Raw genomic sequence first — 16833 nt, 5'->3', positions numbered from 1 at the left:
TCAAACTCCGAGTGGTTTGTTTGGAATTTACTCCTTCAACTTCTTCATGGATCCTTACTCAAATTGGACAACTTTGGAAAATTGATTATAATTCGTCACTCTCATATCCTCGAGTGCTTGAAAGTTCTGGCTAGTGCATGCAACCAGTTCAATGCAATGGTATAAGCATTCTTGCAACAAGATGCTCTTCAAGTTGGGTGCCTTACAAGATCATAAGATTGTTACAATTTATATCAGACCGTCTAGCCTGATAGAATTCAATAATCATTCTGTAATACGTAGCACTAACCATGTGATTTCCTTGTTGACCATAGTTGTCTAGTAGCATAAGTGACTGGGTAAATATATAACTATAATTATTTGATATTAATTTATCATGTGCCATGTGTTTTGCTGGAAGTGTTACCCCTAGCAGATCCCTTGTGGGATTATGCCGCTTGATGCACTAACATTTGTTGTCATATACAACTATTGTTGGTTCTGATGCCAATCTTATGCAGGGTAAAGCATGATGAGAACAAAACATCGTTGGAGTGAGATGGCGAGTTGAGAGGCACAAAGAGGTGATGAAAAGGACGACATCTTAGTTATTGATCAGAACAAAGTGCATAGAGCGAAGGATGTACAAGCAAGCACGTGCTTCAAGGTGATGTTTCCCTTTTTTTGCTTTTAATTATTTATCAAAAACAGAGTTTATCTGAGAGAGAAAAAATTTCTTTTGCAAAAAGAGAGAGAAGAAAACTAAAATAAACAATTAATGACCATGGACCCCATTGGTTATTTTCCTTTGTTTTTTTTCTTTTGTCACCATATTGGAATTTCTAGTATTTATTTTTTACAACAATAATAATCCAATCCTTTCTGCATTCGAACATAGACGCTGTTATTTTGCCTTTCCTTTGACAGCGTAGCAAAATGCAAAGTAAATTGGGATATCATTTCGCATCCACGTGAGTATGGTGGGCTAAGGGTGCTCAACACGGAAAAGTTGGCGCACGCCTTGTGATTGAGATAACCTTGGTTTCAGTGGAAGGAACCAAGGAAGATGTGGGTAGGGATGGGAAATCCGTACGATGAGGAGGACCTAAAAAATTTTTACGCCTCCATAACCATCACAATTGGGAATGGGGCAAGAACTCCATTTTGTGACGCTCCTTGGCTACTTGGATGCAAGCCCAAGGAAATTGCTCCGCTCATCTTTGGGGCATCCTCGAGAAAGAATTGGATGGTGTGTGAGGCCCTAAAGAACAGAGCGTGGATTTTAAAGATCAAACCTCCTACTGTTGTCTCCATTGAACACATCCGACAATTCTTCACTCCTTGGTGATTAGTGCACGTCATAAAACTTGACAAGAGTGCCGAGGATGACATTGTGTGGAAGCATACAGCAAATGAGCACTACTCGGCGGCATCCCCCTACAAGGCACAATTTCTTGGCATGACCTCCCCTATGGACCAAATGGTGTGGAAGGCTTGGGCACCGTCAAAGGTTAAGGTCTTTACATGGTTGGCTATCCAAGATCGTATTTGGACCGCCGATAGGTTGGATAAGTGGGGATGAGCAAATTGTGGGCTTTGCCCCTTCTACAAGAGAGTGCAAGAGTGCGGCACACACCTCTTTTTCAAGTGTCATTACACCTTGAGGCTTTAGGGTTTGGTCATAGAGAAGCTACGGCTTGAAGATTTGGACGTCACATCTTGGCACTTGGAGGGCTTCATAAAAAATTGGTGAGAAAGTTGTGCCGTCCTGGACGCCACACAAAGGAAGGCCATGGCTTCGCTTACCAAGCTTTTGTCGTGGACTATATGAAACAAAAGGAGTCTTTCGCAACAAGAGTGTGCCCCCAACCATCTTGCTCAGCATCATCATGACGGAGGCAAATCTTTGGATCACCGCCGAGGCGAAAAAACTAGAGTCTCTTATGTCGCGAGATTAATAATTCATGCCATTTATTGGGGTCGATTGTAACAAACTTTATTCTCCTCTTAATTAATAGATGAGGCAAATATTTGCCTCCATTTCTAAAGAATAAATTGTTGACCTCAAAAAATTTTTGTCCACCACGTACCGTATGGTATGAGTACTATATACTCCGACATAGCCGTCAGCGGCGTCACATGATTTCTGTGCTCTCCGAACAGGCACGTACAATACAAGAGCATCATGTGCGCTCCAGGGCGCATCGTCTAGAAAAGTGGCACCGCCACCGGCACACAGAGCGGGACCGTCGTACGGCGTCGTCACCACCGACACGGCCGGCCGGAGAACATCGAGGTGTTGAGAGACTCAACTACGAATGAATGAGAAAGATGGCAAATGCATTGTAAGCTGATATAGCGGAACACAAGCTTATTGTTTCTGCCGCAAGCTGGATGTCCATCTTGGTTTGCTTGACGAGCTATGAGCACGCCGGTGCTCGTCTATCTCACGCTCACGGTGCTGCTGCGGCGGCGGCGGCGGCACATGATTTCTCGGCAAGAGGCCGGCGAATGGTGGCCGACCCGTGAACCTGAGAAGCTTGGCTTTAACCGCACCCCCATGTGTGTGCTGGTTTCCAAATCAGAATCTCGTACACTAATTATGAGTATCCGGCATGCTGCACGCTTTGGCAGTTTGTTTCTCGTGCTCAACATCGACGGACAGCGGGAGGACGATGACGAGAGAGGCGTGGAGCACGCCGATAGTGACATGACAGGCTGAACGCGGAAAACGAGAATACGGCACAACAATGAGCATGGATACACCTGATGCGCGCGAGCCACTTATGACAAGATCCAGCTGAGAGGTGGGCCGATGGAACATTTGCAAAATGTTCCTACTATTTTCTATCATAGCACTTATTTGTGCGGAATAGGGTCAAGGGCAACATCCATTGTTGAGGGCAATGGCAGGGGCGACGGAGAAGGCAACGGGAGGCCCCTGCGGCCAGGATCAAAATAGGATCTCGAGATGGCCGAAACCGAGCTCAATGGTGGTGCCTCGCCGCCGCCGCCGCCCTTGGTGGTCGCAAGAGGCTCTACCGGCGGCGACCTCGAGCGAGGGCGATGGGTGGGGAATCGGCGAGGAAGACTGGCGGCTAGGGTTTGATCCTTGGTATAGGGTGAAGGAAATATGCCCTAGAGGCAATAATAAAGTTATTATTTATTTTCTTATATCATGATAAATGTTTATTATTCATGCTAGAATTGTATTAACCGGAAACATAATACTTGTGTGAATACATAGACAAACAAAGTGTCACTAGTATGCCTCTACTTGACTAGCTCGTTGATCAAAGATGGTTATGTTTCCTAGCCATTGACATGAGTTGTCATTTGATTAACGGGATCACATCATTAGGAGAATGATGTGATTGACTTGACCCATTCCGTTAGCTTAGCACTCGATCGTTTAGTATGTTGTTATTGCTTTCTTCATGACTTATAAATGTTCCTATGACTATGAGATTATGCAACTCCCGTTAACCGGAGGAACACTTTGTGTGCTACCAAACGTCACAACGTAACTGGGTGATTATAAAGGTGCTCTACAGGTGTCTCCGAAGGTACTTGTTGGGTTGGCGTATTTCGAGATTAGGATTTGTCACTCCGATTGTCGGAGAGGTATCTCTGGGCCCTCTCGGTAATACACATCACTTAAGCCTTGCAAGCATTGCAACTAATGAGTTTGTTGCGAGATGATGTATTACAGAACGAGTAAAGAGACTTGCCGGTAACGAGATTGAACTAGGTATTGAGATACCGACGATCGAATCTCGGGCAAGTAACATACCGATGACAAAGGGAACAACGTATGTTGTTATGCGGTCTGACCGATAAAGATCTTCGTAGAATATGTGGGAGCCAATATGAGCATCCAGGTTCCGCTATTGGTTATTGACCGGAGACATGTCTCGGTCATGTCTACATAGTTCTCGAACCCGTAGAGTCCGCACGCTTAACGTTTCGATGACAGTTATATTATGAGTTTATATGTTTTGATGTACCGAAGGTTGTTCAGAGTCCCGGATGTGATCACGGACATGACGAGGAGTCTCGAAATGGTCGAGACATGAAGATTGATATATTGGAAGCCTATGTTTGGATATCGGAAGTGTTCCGGGTGAAATCGGGATTTTACCGGAGTACCGGGAGGTTACCGGAACCCCCCGGCAACATAATGGGCCTTAATGGGCCTGGGTGGTAGAGAGGAGAGGCGGCTAGGGCTGGGCCGCGCGCCCCTCCCCCCTAGTCCGAATAGGACAAGGAGAAGGGGGCGGCGCCCCCCTTCCTTCTTCTCCCTCTCCTCTTTCCCCCCTCCCAAGTCCTAATCCAACTAGGAAAAGGGGGGGAGTCCTACTCCCGGTGGGAGTAGGACTCTTCCTGGCGCACCCCAAGGCTGGCCGCACCTCCCCCCTTTGATCCTTTATATACGGGGGCAAGGGGGCACCCTAGAGACACAACAATTGATGATTGATCTCTTAGCCGTGTGCGGTGCCCCCCTCCACCATATTACACCTCGATAATATCGTAGCGGTGCTTAGGCGAAGCCCTGCGTCGGTAGAACATCATCATCGTCACCACGCCGTCGTGCTGACGAAACTCTCCCTCAACACTCGGCTGGATCGGAGTTCGAGGGACGTCATCGAGCTGAACGTGTGTAGAACTCGGAGGTGCCGTGCGTTCGGTACTTGATCGGTCGGATCGTGAAGACGTACGACTACATCAACCGCGTTGTGATAACGCTTCCGCTGTCGGTCTACGAGGGTACGTGGACAACACTCTCCCCTCTCGTTGCTATGCATCACCTGTTGGGAATCGTAGCATAATTTTAAAATTTCCTACGTTCACCAAGATGCATCTATGGAGTATACTAGCAACGAGGGGAAAGGAGTGCATCTACATACCCTTGTAGATCGCGAGCGGAAGCGTTCCAATGAACGTGGATGACGGAGTCGTACTCGCCGTGATCCAAATCACCGATGACCGAGTGCCGAACGGACGGCACCTCCGCGTTCAACACACGTACGGTGCAGCGACGTCTCCTCCTTCTTGATCCAGCAAGGGGGAAGGAAAGGTTGATGGAGATCCAGCAGCACGACGGCGTGGTGGTGGATGTAGCGGGTCTCCGCAGGGCTACGCCGAGCTTCTACGAGAGAGAGAGAGAGGTGTTGCAGGGGAGGAGGGAGGCGCCCAAGGCTGTTGTGTGCTGCCCTCCCTCCCCCCCCTTTATATAGGCCCCTGGGGGGTGCGCCAGCCCTGGAGATGAGATCCAAGGGGGGGGGGGGCGGCGGCCACAAGGGGGAAGGGGTGCCTTGCCCCCCAAGGCAAGGGGGAACTCCCCCCCCCTTAGGGTTCCCAACCCTAGGCGCATGGGGGGGAGGCCCAAGGGGGGCGCCCCAGCCCACTAGGGGCTGGTTCCCTTCCACTTTCAGCCCACGGGGCCCTCCGGGACAGGTGGCCCCACCCGGTGGACCCCCGGGACCCTTCCGGTGGTCCCGGTACAATACCGATAACCCCCGAAACTTTCCCGGTGGCCGAAACTGGACTTCCTATATATAATTCTTCACCTCCGGACCATTCCGGAACCTCTCGTGACGTCCGGGATCTCATCCGGGACTCCGAACAACTTTCGGGTTTCCGCATACATATATCTCTACAACCCTAGCGTCACCGGACCTTAAGTGTGTAGACCCTACGGGTTCGGGAGACATGCAGACATGACCGAGACGCCTCTCCGGTCAATAACCAACAGCGGGATCTGGATACCCATGTTGGCTCCCACATGTTCCACGATGATATCATCGGGTGAACCACGGTGTCGAGGATTCAATCAATCCGTATGCAATTCCCTTTGTCAATCGGTATGTTACTTGCCCGAGATTCGATCGTCGGTATCCCAATACCTTGTTCAATCTCGTTACCGGCAAGTCTTTTTACTCGTACCGCAATGCATGATCCCGTGACTAACGCCTTAGTCACATTGAGCTCATTATGATGATGCATTACTGAGTGGGCCCAGAGATACCTCTCCGTCATACGGAGTGACAAATCCCAGTCTCGATCCGTGCCAACCCAACAGACACTTTCGGAGATACCCGTAGTGCACCTTTATAGTCACCCAGTTACGTTGTGACGTTTGGCACACCCAAAGCACTCCTACGGTATCCGGGAGTTGCACGATCTCATGGTCTAAGGAAAAGATACTTGACATTGGAAAAGCTCTAGCAAACGAAACTACACGATCTTTTATGCTATGCTTAAGTTGGGTCTTGTCCATCACATCATTCTCCTAATGATGTGACCCCGTTATCAATGACATCCTATGTCCATAGTCAGGAAACCATGACTATCTGTTGATCAACGAGCTAGTCAACTAGAGGCTTACTAGGGACAGGTTGTGGTCTATGTATTCACACATGTATTACGATTTCCGGACAATACACTTATAGCATGAATAATAGACTATTATCATGAACACAGAAATATAATAATAACCATTTATTATTGCCTCTAGGGCATATTTCCAACAGTCTCCCACTTGCACTAGAGCCAATAATCTAGTTACATTGTGATGAATCGAACACCCATTGCGTCCTGGTGTTGATCATGTTTTGCCCTAGGGAGAGGTTTAGTCAACGGATCTGCTACATTCAGGTCCGTGTGTACTTTACAAATATCTATGTCTCCATTTTGAACACTTTCACGAATGGAGTTGAAGCGACGCTTGATATGCCTGGTCTTCCTGTGAAACCTGGGCTCCTTCGCAAGGGCAATAGCTCCAGTGTTGTCACAGAAGAGAGTCATTGGGCCCGACGCATTGGGAATCACCCCTAGGTCGGTAATGAACTCCTTCATCCAGACTGCTTCCTGTGCTGCCTCTGAGGCTGCCATGTACTCCGCTTCACATGTAGATCCCGCCACGACGCTTTGCTTGCAACTGCACCAGCTTACTGCTCCTCTATTCAAAATATACACGTATCCGGTCTGTGACTTCGAGTCATCCAGATCTGTGTCGAAGCTAGCGTCGACGTAACCCTTTACGACGAGCTCTTCGTCACCTCCATAAACGAGAAACATATCCTTAGTCCTCTTCAGGTACTTCAGGATATTCTTGACCGCTGTCCAGTGTTCCTTGCCGGGATTACTTTGGTACCTTCCTACCAAACTTACGGCAAGGTTTACATCAGGTCTGGTACACAGCATGGCATACATAATAGACCCTATGGCCGAGGCATAGGGGATGACACTCATCTCTTCTATATCTTGTGCCGTGGTCGGGCATTGAGCCGTGCTCAATTGCACACCTTGCAATACAGGCAAGAACCCCTTCTTGGACTGATCCATATTGAACTTCTTCAATATCTTGTCAAGGTATGTACTCTGTGAAAGACCAATGAGGCGTCTTGATCTATCCTTATAGATCTTGATGCCTAATATATAAGCAGCTTCTCCAAGGTCCTTCATTGAAAAACACTTATTCAAATAGGCCTTTATACTTTCCAAGAATTCTATATCATTTCCCATCAATAGTATGTCATCCACATATAATATGAGAAATGCTACAGAGCTCCCACTCACTTTCTTGTAAACACAGGCTTCTCCATAAGTCTGTGTAAACCCAAACGCTTTGATCATCTCATCAAAGCGAATGTTCCAACTCCGAGATGCTTGCACCAGCCCATAAATTGAGCGTTGGAGCTTGCATACTTTGTTAGCATTCTTAGGATCGACAAAACCTTCCGGCTGCATCATATACAACTCTTCCTTAAGGAAGCCGTTAAGGAATGCCGTTTTGACGTCCATCTGCCATATCTCATAATCATAGTATGCGGCAATTGCTAACATGATTCGGACGGACTTCAGCTTCGCTACGGGTGAGAAAGTCTCATCGTAGTCAACCCCTTGAACTTGTCGATAACCCTTAGCGACAAGTCGAGCTTTGTAGATGGTCACATTACCATCTGCATCCGTCTTCTTCTTAAAGATCCATTTGTTTTCTATGGCTCGCCGCTCATCGGGCAAGTCAGTCAAAGTCCATACTTTGTTCTCATACATGGATTCTATCTCGGATTTCATGGCTTCTAGCCATTTGTCGGAATCCGGGCCCGCCATCGCTTCTTCATAGTTTGAAGGTTCACCGTTGTCTAACAACATGATTTCCAGGACAGGGTTGCCGTACCACTCTGGTGCGGAACGTGTCCTTGTGGACCTACGAAGTTCAGTAACTTGATCTGAAGTTTCATGATCATCATCATTAACTTCCTCCCCAGTCGGTGTAGGCACCACATGAACATTTTCCCGCGCTGCGCTACTTTCCGGTTCGAAAGGGGTGACTATCACCTCATCAAATTCCACTTTCCTCCCACTCAATTCTTTCGAGAGAAACTCCTTCTCTAGAAAGGACCCGTTCTTGGCAACGAAGATCTTGCCTTCGGATCTGAGGTAGAAGGTATACCCAATAGTTTCCTTAGGGTATCCTATGAAGACGCATTTTTCCGATTTGGGTTCGAGCTTTTCAGGTTGAAGTTTCTTGACATAAGCATCGCATCCCCAAACTTTTAGAAACGACAGCTTAGGTTTCTTCCCAAACCATAATTCATACGGTGTCGTCTCAACGGATTTCGACGGAGCCCTATTTAAAGTGAATGCGGCAGTCTCTAAAGCATAGCCCCAAAATGAGAGCGGTAAATCGGTAAGAGACATCATAGATCGCACCATATCCAATAGAGTGCGATTACGACGTTCGGACACACCATTTCTCTGAGGTGTTCCAGGCGGCGTGAGTTGTGAAACTATTCCACATTTCCTTAAGTGTGCACCAAACTCGTGACTTAAATATTCTCCACCACGATCTGATCGTAGGAATTTTATTCTCCTGTCACGTTGATTTTCAACCTCACTCTGAAATTCTTTGAACTTTTCAAAGGTTTCAGACTTGTGTTTCATTAGGTAGACATACCCATATCTACTTAAATCATCAGTGAGAGTGAGAACATAACGATATCCTCCGCGAGCCTCAACACTCATTGGACCACACACATCGGTATGTATGATTTCCAATAAGTTGGTTGCTCGCTCCATTGTTCCGGAGAACGGAGTCTTGGTCATCTTACCCATGACGCATGGTTCGCACGTGTCAAATGATTCGTAATCAAGAGACTCCAAAAGTCCATCTGCATGGAGCTTCTTCATGCGCTTGACACCAATGTGACCAAGCGGCAGTGCCACAAGTATGTGGGACTATCGTTATCAACTTTACATCTTTTGGTATTCACACTATGAATATGTGTAACATCACGTTCGAGATTCATCAAAAATAAACCATTGACCAGCGGGGCATGACCATAAAACATATCTCTCAAATAAATAGAACAACCATTATTCTCAGATTTAAATGAGTAGCCATCTCGAATTAAACGAGATCCAGATACAATGTTCATGCTCAAAGCTGGCACTAAATAACAATTATTGAGGTTTAAAACTAATCCCGTGGGTAGATGCAGAGGTAGCGTGCCAACGGCGATCACATCGACCTTGGAACCATTCCCGACGCGCATCGTCACCTCGTCCTTTGCCAGTCTCCGTTTATTCCGTAGTTCCTGCTTTGAGTTACAAATATGAGCAACCGCACCGGTATCAAATACCCAGGAGCTACTACGAGTACTGGTAAGGTACACATCAATTACTTGTGTATCACATATACCTTGGGTGTTGCCGGCCTTCTTCTTATCCGCTAAATATTTGGGGCAGTTCCGCTTCCAGTGACCACTTCCCTTGCAATAAAAGCACTCAGTCTCGGGCTTGGGTCCATTCTTTGACTTCTTCCCGGTAACTGGCTTACCGGGCGCGGCAAGTCCCTTGCCGTCCTTCTTGAAGTTCTTCTTACCCTTGCCCTTCTTGAACTTAGTGGTTTTATTCACCATCAACACTTGATGTTCTTTTCTGATCTCTACCTCAGCTGATTTCAGCATTGAATATACCTCGGGAATGGTCTTTTCCATCCCCTGCATATTGTAGTTCATCACAAAGCTCTTGTAGCTTGGTGGAAGCGACTGGAGGATTCTGTCAATAACCGCGTCATCCGGGAGATTAACTCCCAGCTGAGACAAGCGGTTGTGCAACCCAGACATTCTGAGTATGTGCTCACTAACAGAACTGTTCTCCTCCATTTTACAGCTGAAGAACTTGTCGGAGACATCATATCTCTCGACCCGGGCATGAGCTTGAAAAACCAGTTTCAGCTCCTCGAACATCTCATATGCTCCATGTTTCTCAAAACGCTTTTGGAGACCCGGTTCTAAGCTGTAAAGCATGCCGCACTGAACGAGGGAGTAATCATCAGCACGCTGCTGCCAAGCGTTCATAACGTCTTGGTTCTCAGGGATTGGTGCTTCACCTAGCGGTGCTTCTAAGACATAATCTTTCTTGGCTACTATGAGGATGAGCCTCAGGTTCCAGACCCAGTCCGTATAATTGCTGCCATCATCTTTCAGCTTGGTTTTCTCTAGGAACGCGTTGAAATTGAGGACAACGTTGGCCATTTGATCTACAAGACATAGTGTAAATATTTTAGACTAAGTTCATGATAATTGAGTTCATCTAATCAAATTATTTAATGAACTCCCACTCAGATAGACATCCCTCTAGTCATCTAAGTGAAACATGATCCGAGTCAACTAGGCCGTGTCCGATCATCACGTGAGACGGACTAGTCAAGATCGGTGAACATCTCCATGTTGATCGTATCTTCTATACGACTCATGCTCGACCTTTCGGTCCTCCGTGTTCCGAGGCCATGTCTGTACATGCTAGGCTCGTCAAGTCAACCTAAGTGTATTGTGTGTGTTCCGAGGCCATGTCTGTACATGCTAGGCTCGTCAACACCCGTTGTATGCGAACGTAAGAATCTATCACACCCGATCATCACGTGGTGCTTCGAAACGACGAACCTTTGCAACGGTGCACAGTTAGGGTGAACACTTTCTTGAAATTATTATAAGGGATCATCCTACTTGCTACCGTCGTTCTAAGCAAATAAGATGCAAAAACATGATAAACATCACATGCAATCAAATAGTGACATGATATGGCCAATATCATCATGCTCCTTTGATCTCCATCTTCGGGGCACCATGATCATCTTTGTCACCGGCATGACACCATGATCTCCATCATTGTGTCTTCATGAAGTCGTCACGCCAACGATTACTTCTACTTCTATGGCTAACGCGTTTAGCAATAAAGTAAAGTAATTTACATGGCGTTATTCAATGACACGCAGGTCATACAAAATAATAAAGACAACTCCTATAGGTCCTGCCGGTTGTCATACTCATCGACATGCAAGTCGTGATTCCTATTACAAGAATATGATCAATCTCATACATCACATATATCATTCATCACATCTTCTGGCCATATCACATCACATAGCACTTGCTGCAAAAACAAGTTAGACGTCCTCTAATTGTTGTTGCAAGTTTTTACGTGGTTTGTAGATTTCTAGCAAGAACGTTTTCTTACCTACGTATGACCACAACGTGATTTGCCAATTTCTATTTACCCTTCATAAGGACCCTTTTCATCGAATCTGTTCCGACTAAAGTAGGAGAGACAGACACCCGCTAGCCACCTTATGCAACTAGTGCATGTCAGTCGGTGGAACCTGTCTCACGTAAGCGTACGTGTAAGGTCGGTCCGGGCCGCTTCATCCTACAATGCCGCCGAAACAAGAAACGACTAGTAGCGGCAAGAAGAATTGGCAAACTCAACGCCCACAACTGCTTTGTGTTCTACTCGTGCATAGTAACTACGCATAGGCCTGGCTCATGATGCCACTGTTGGGAATCATAGCATAATTTTAAAATTTTCCTATGTTCACCAAGATGCATCTATGGAGTATACTAGCAACGAGGGGAAAGGAGTGCATCTACATACCCTTGTAGATCGCGAGCGGAAGCGTTCCAATGAACGTGGATGACGGAGTCGTACTCGCCGTGATCCAAATCACCGATGACCGAGTGCCGAACGGACGGCACCTCCGCGTTCAACACACGTACGGTGCAGCGACGTCTCCTCCTTCTTGATCCAGCAAGGGGGAAGGAGAAGTTGATGGAGATCCAGCAGCACGACGGCGTGGTGGTGGATGTAGCGGGTCTCCGCAGGGCTACGCCGAGCTTCTACGAGAGAGAGAGAGGTGTTGCAGGGGAGGAGGGAGGCGCCCAAGGCTGTTGTGTGCTGCCCTCCCTCCCCCCCCCCTTTATATAGGCCCCTGGGGGGGTGCGCCAGCCCTGGAGATGAGATCCAAGGGGGGGCGGCGGCCACAAGGGGGGAAGGGGTGCCTTGCCCCCCAAGGCAAGGGGGAACTCCCCCCCCCCCTTAGGGTTCCCAACCCTAGGCGCATGGGGGGGAGGCCCAAGGGGGGCGCCCCAGCCCACTAGGGGCTGGTTCCCTTCCACTTTCAGCCCACGGGGCCCTCCGGGACAGGTGGCCCCACCCGGTGGACCCCCGGGACCCTTCCGGTGGTCCCGGTACAATACCGATAACCCCCGAAACTTTCCCGGTGGCCGAAACTGGACTTCCTATATATAATTCTTCACCTCCGGACCATTCCGGAACCTCTCGTGACGTCCGGGATCTCATCCGGGACTCCGAACAACTTTCGGGTTTCCGCATACATATATCTCTACAACCCTAGCGTCACCGGACCTTAAGTGTGTAGACCCTACGGGTTCGGGAGACATGCAGACATGACCGAGACGCCTCTCCGGTCAATAACCAACAGCGGGATCTGGATACCCATGTTGGCTCCCACATGTTCCACGATGATATCATCGGGTGAACCACGGTGTCGAGGATTCAATCAATCCGTATGCAATTCCCTTTGTCAATCGGTATGTTACTTGCCCGAGATTCGATCGTCGGTATCCCAATACCTTGTTCAATCTCGTTACCGGCAAGTCTTTTTACTCGTACCGCAATGCATGATCCCGTGACTAACGCCTTAGTCACATTGAGCTCATTATGATGATGCATTACTGAGTGGGCCCAGAGATACCTCTCCGTCATACGGAGTGACAAATCCCAGTCTCGATCCGTGCCAACCCAACAGACACTTTCGGAGATACCCGTAGTGCACCTTTATAGTCACCCAGTTACGTTGTGACGTTTGGCACACCCAAAGCACTCCTACGGTATCCGGGAGTTGCACGATCTCATGGTCTAAGGAAAAGATACTTGACATTGGAAAAGCTCTAGCAAACGAAACTACACGATCTTTTATGCTATGCTTAAGTTGGGTCTTGTCCATCACATCATTCTCCTAATGATGTGACCCCGTTATCAATGACATCCTATGTCCATAGTCAGGAAACCATGACTATCTGTTGATCAACGAGCTAGTCAACTAGAGGCTTACTAGGGACAGGTTGTGGTCTATGTATTCACACATGTATTACGATTTCCGGACAATACACTTATAGCATGAATAATAGACTATTATCATGAACACAGAAATATAATAATAACCATTTATTATTGCCTCTAGGGCATATTTCCAACATCACCATGATCTTGCGTGTGCGTAGGAATTTTTTTTGAAATTACTACGTTCCCCAACATGGACCTCTACATCAATAGATGAACATCAGCAAATCAAACACTCGAAATGATTTTAGGGGTAAAGACCATGATCTGGTACATAATGTGGTCGCAAGGCTTCGCTGGCGGCGACCTAGAGCAACGGCGAGGGATGAGGAATCGATGAGGAAGACTGGGTATAGGGTCCTTTTGTTCACTCCTTTAAGCTGATATGCTACAAGAATTTCAATTATCTTGTAGCATATCAGCTAAAAAGAGTAAACAGGAAATTATAAGGATGCAAACAAAAAACTTGAATGAATGTCAGCAAGTGAGAACAAGCTCTTCAAACCAAACACTCGGAATGATTTTAGAGGTAAAGACGATGATCTTGTAAATATTTCTTCGTCAATGTTACTGAATTCTCGGCATTATATATACTCCCTCCGGGTTTTTTACTCCGCATATTAGCTTTAGTCAAACTCAAACTCTATAAACTTTGACAAAGTTTATAGACAAAAATATTAACATATATAATAACAAATCAATACCATTAGATTCATTATTGAATACACTTTCGTATCTATAGATTTGCTATTGTAAATGTTCATATTTTTGAATGAACGTCGGCAAGTTTTTTCTAAAAGAAGGTTGAAACCCCGGACCTCTGCATCAATAGATGAACATCAGCAAATCAAACACTCGAATGATTTTAGGGGTAAAGACCATGATCTGGTACATAATGTGGTTGCAAGGCTTCGCTGGCGGCGACCTCAAGTAACGGCGGGGGATGAGGAATCGATGAGGAAGACTGGGTATAGGGTCCTTTTGTTCACTCCTTTAAGCTAATATGCTACAAGAATTTCAATTATCTTGTAGCCTATCAGCTAAAAAGAGTAAACAGGAAATTATAAGGATGCAAACAAGAAACTTGAATGAACGTCAGCAAGTGAGAACAAGCTCTTCAAACCAAACACTCAGAATGATTTTAGAGGTAAAGACGATGATCTTGTACATATTTCTTCATCAATGTTACTGAATACTCGGCATTATATATACTCCCTCCAGTTTTTTTACTCCGCATATTAGCTTTAGTCAAAGTTAAACTCTATAAACTTTGACAAAGTTTATAGACAAAAATATTAACATATATAATAACAAATCAATACCATTAGATTCATTATTGAATATAGTGTCACATCATATAGATTTGCTATTGTAAATGTTCAATTTTTTTCTATAAACTTGGTCAAATTTTATGAAGTTTGATTTCAGTCAAATCTAATATGCAGAGTAAATAAAAATGAAGGGGAGTACAATAATCTTATCCAACCGTATTAGGTAGTTGATTTATTGCTGGATGTAAATCTGCAATTAGATGGTTTTATATTTGTTTGTGCTCTTGCATCTTGTGGTGCCGGCTCATTTCTAGGGAAAAAATCATTTGAAAGGAATTTGTCTCTTGTCTCGAAATGTATGTGCGGAGAATAGCTGCGTATACAAAAGTCGGGCAATATGTTTAGGAGAATTATAATTGTTGCGTTGCTTTTGTATTATTGTGTAACAACAAACATTATTGTGTTATTACTATTTTTTGAGAGGGATAGAGACAACATCGACGAATTTCTTTAACCCTACCTCATGGGGTACAACCAGAGACGGCGAGGTAGAGAAATGACTGGGTTTGGGGATGTTGTTCCGTGAGTTCGCTTGATTCAAATGAACTATGGGGTTTATTTTGCAAATATGCCATCACACCACCTCTGTCTTGGATTTTGCTCATTCATTATAAAATCCAATGGCACATAAGTTGTTCGTGCTCCTCGTGCACCAGTTGTATCGTTGCATAGATACACTCTCGTGTGGAAGAATGTATCCAACTGCAGGTTGGGCTGCTGCACCATGTTGTTTATTTTGTAAATATGCCCCCTTTGATTCTAATCCAATGCCCCCTAAGTTGGTGGTGCTCCTGGTGCACCAGTTGTGAGAATGTATCATGTGCAACAAGGGAATATGTGCATCTGCTGCAGCAACAACTCGTAGGTCATTCGATGGGGAATGGACATTCAAGATCCACCAACAAGATGGGCTATGCTACGTTTACAAATGATCGCTATAGTACCATCGAATTGAGTGAACTCAACACATCATCTACCCAAAGCATATATTTGACGTCTCTCTCCTTGAGCAAACATCATTCCTGCTATTTCTTTTGCTGCTTTCGACAAAAACCAAAATTTCATGATATGTAGTCAAGCAATGCATTTTTGATGCCAAATATATGCATGATGTTATTTATTTCATTAAAATGCAAGGTATTGTTGCAACTATAGTTCTGTGTCAATGCCAATTGGTTTCACATCAAATATGAACCGTTAGGCCCTGGAATTGTATTATTAATGCATCATTAAAACTACATTGCTGATTCAGTTGATAATATTTTCATGTTTCCGGTTGTTGAATGATCTGCATTTATAGTAATGTGTCTGGAATGTCGTTAGCAGATGTATTTGAAAAAAATAGTATGCATGTTGGATGCAATGAGAACTTAAGGTGCTAGTGCTCCTAGTGCACCTTTTTTTTGCATAGGATACGATCCTTATAGTACCATTGAATTAGCGAACCCAACACATCATCTTCGCAATCCCAGCATAGCATCCTTTGCTTTGCCTCTCTGAGCAAACATCATTCTTGTTATTTATGTTGGTGTTTTCAACAACAAATAAAGCCATGGTATGAATTTAATCAATGAATTTGTAATGCCAAATATATGCATCATGTTATCCATTTGTTTTAAAAATATTTCACGTGTTTCTGCAAGTATAGGTCTGTGTCAAGCCATATGTTTGCATCATGAACCGTCAAGCCCTGGAATTATATCACTAATGCATCATGAAAGCTAAGATGTTGATCCAGTTGATAAAAATGTCATGTTTCGGGTTGTTAAATATGTTTATATATAATACTCCGCATTTATACAATAATAATGTGCCTGGAAAATTCGTCCGCAAAAAGAGTGCCTAGAAAATATTTGGTACATGTCCTTGCAAAAAAAAAGTAGTACTTATGCAATGAAACTGGCCATGACATGAAGCTATCTGTAATGAACTGTTTAAACAAATTATTAGTGTCAATAGAGATGAGTTATTCTCTAAAAAATACAGAGATGGGTTACTCACGGGAGAGCGAGCTAGCCCAGCAAGGAGTGTCCCATTTTTACTGTATTCTGTATACTATGTGGACCACTATACAAATGTGCTAGGGACCTTCTGT

This window comes from Aegilops tauschii, chromosome 1, assembly GCF_002575655.3.
Source record: "Aegilops tauschii subsp. strangulata cultivar AL8/78 chromosome 1, Aet v6.0, whole genome shotgun sequence".
NCBI lineage: Eukaryota > Viridiplantae > Streptophyta > Magnoliopsida > Poales > Poaceae > Aegilops > Aegilops tauschii.
Note: the sequence above shows the minus strand (reverse complement) of the source record.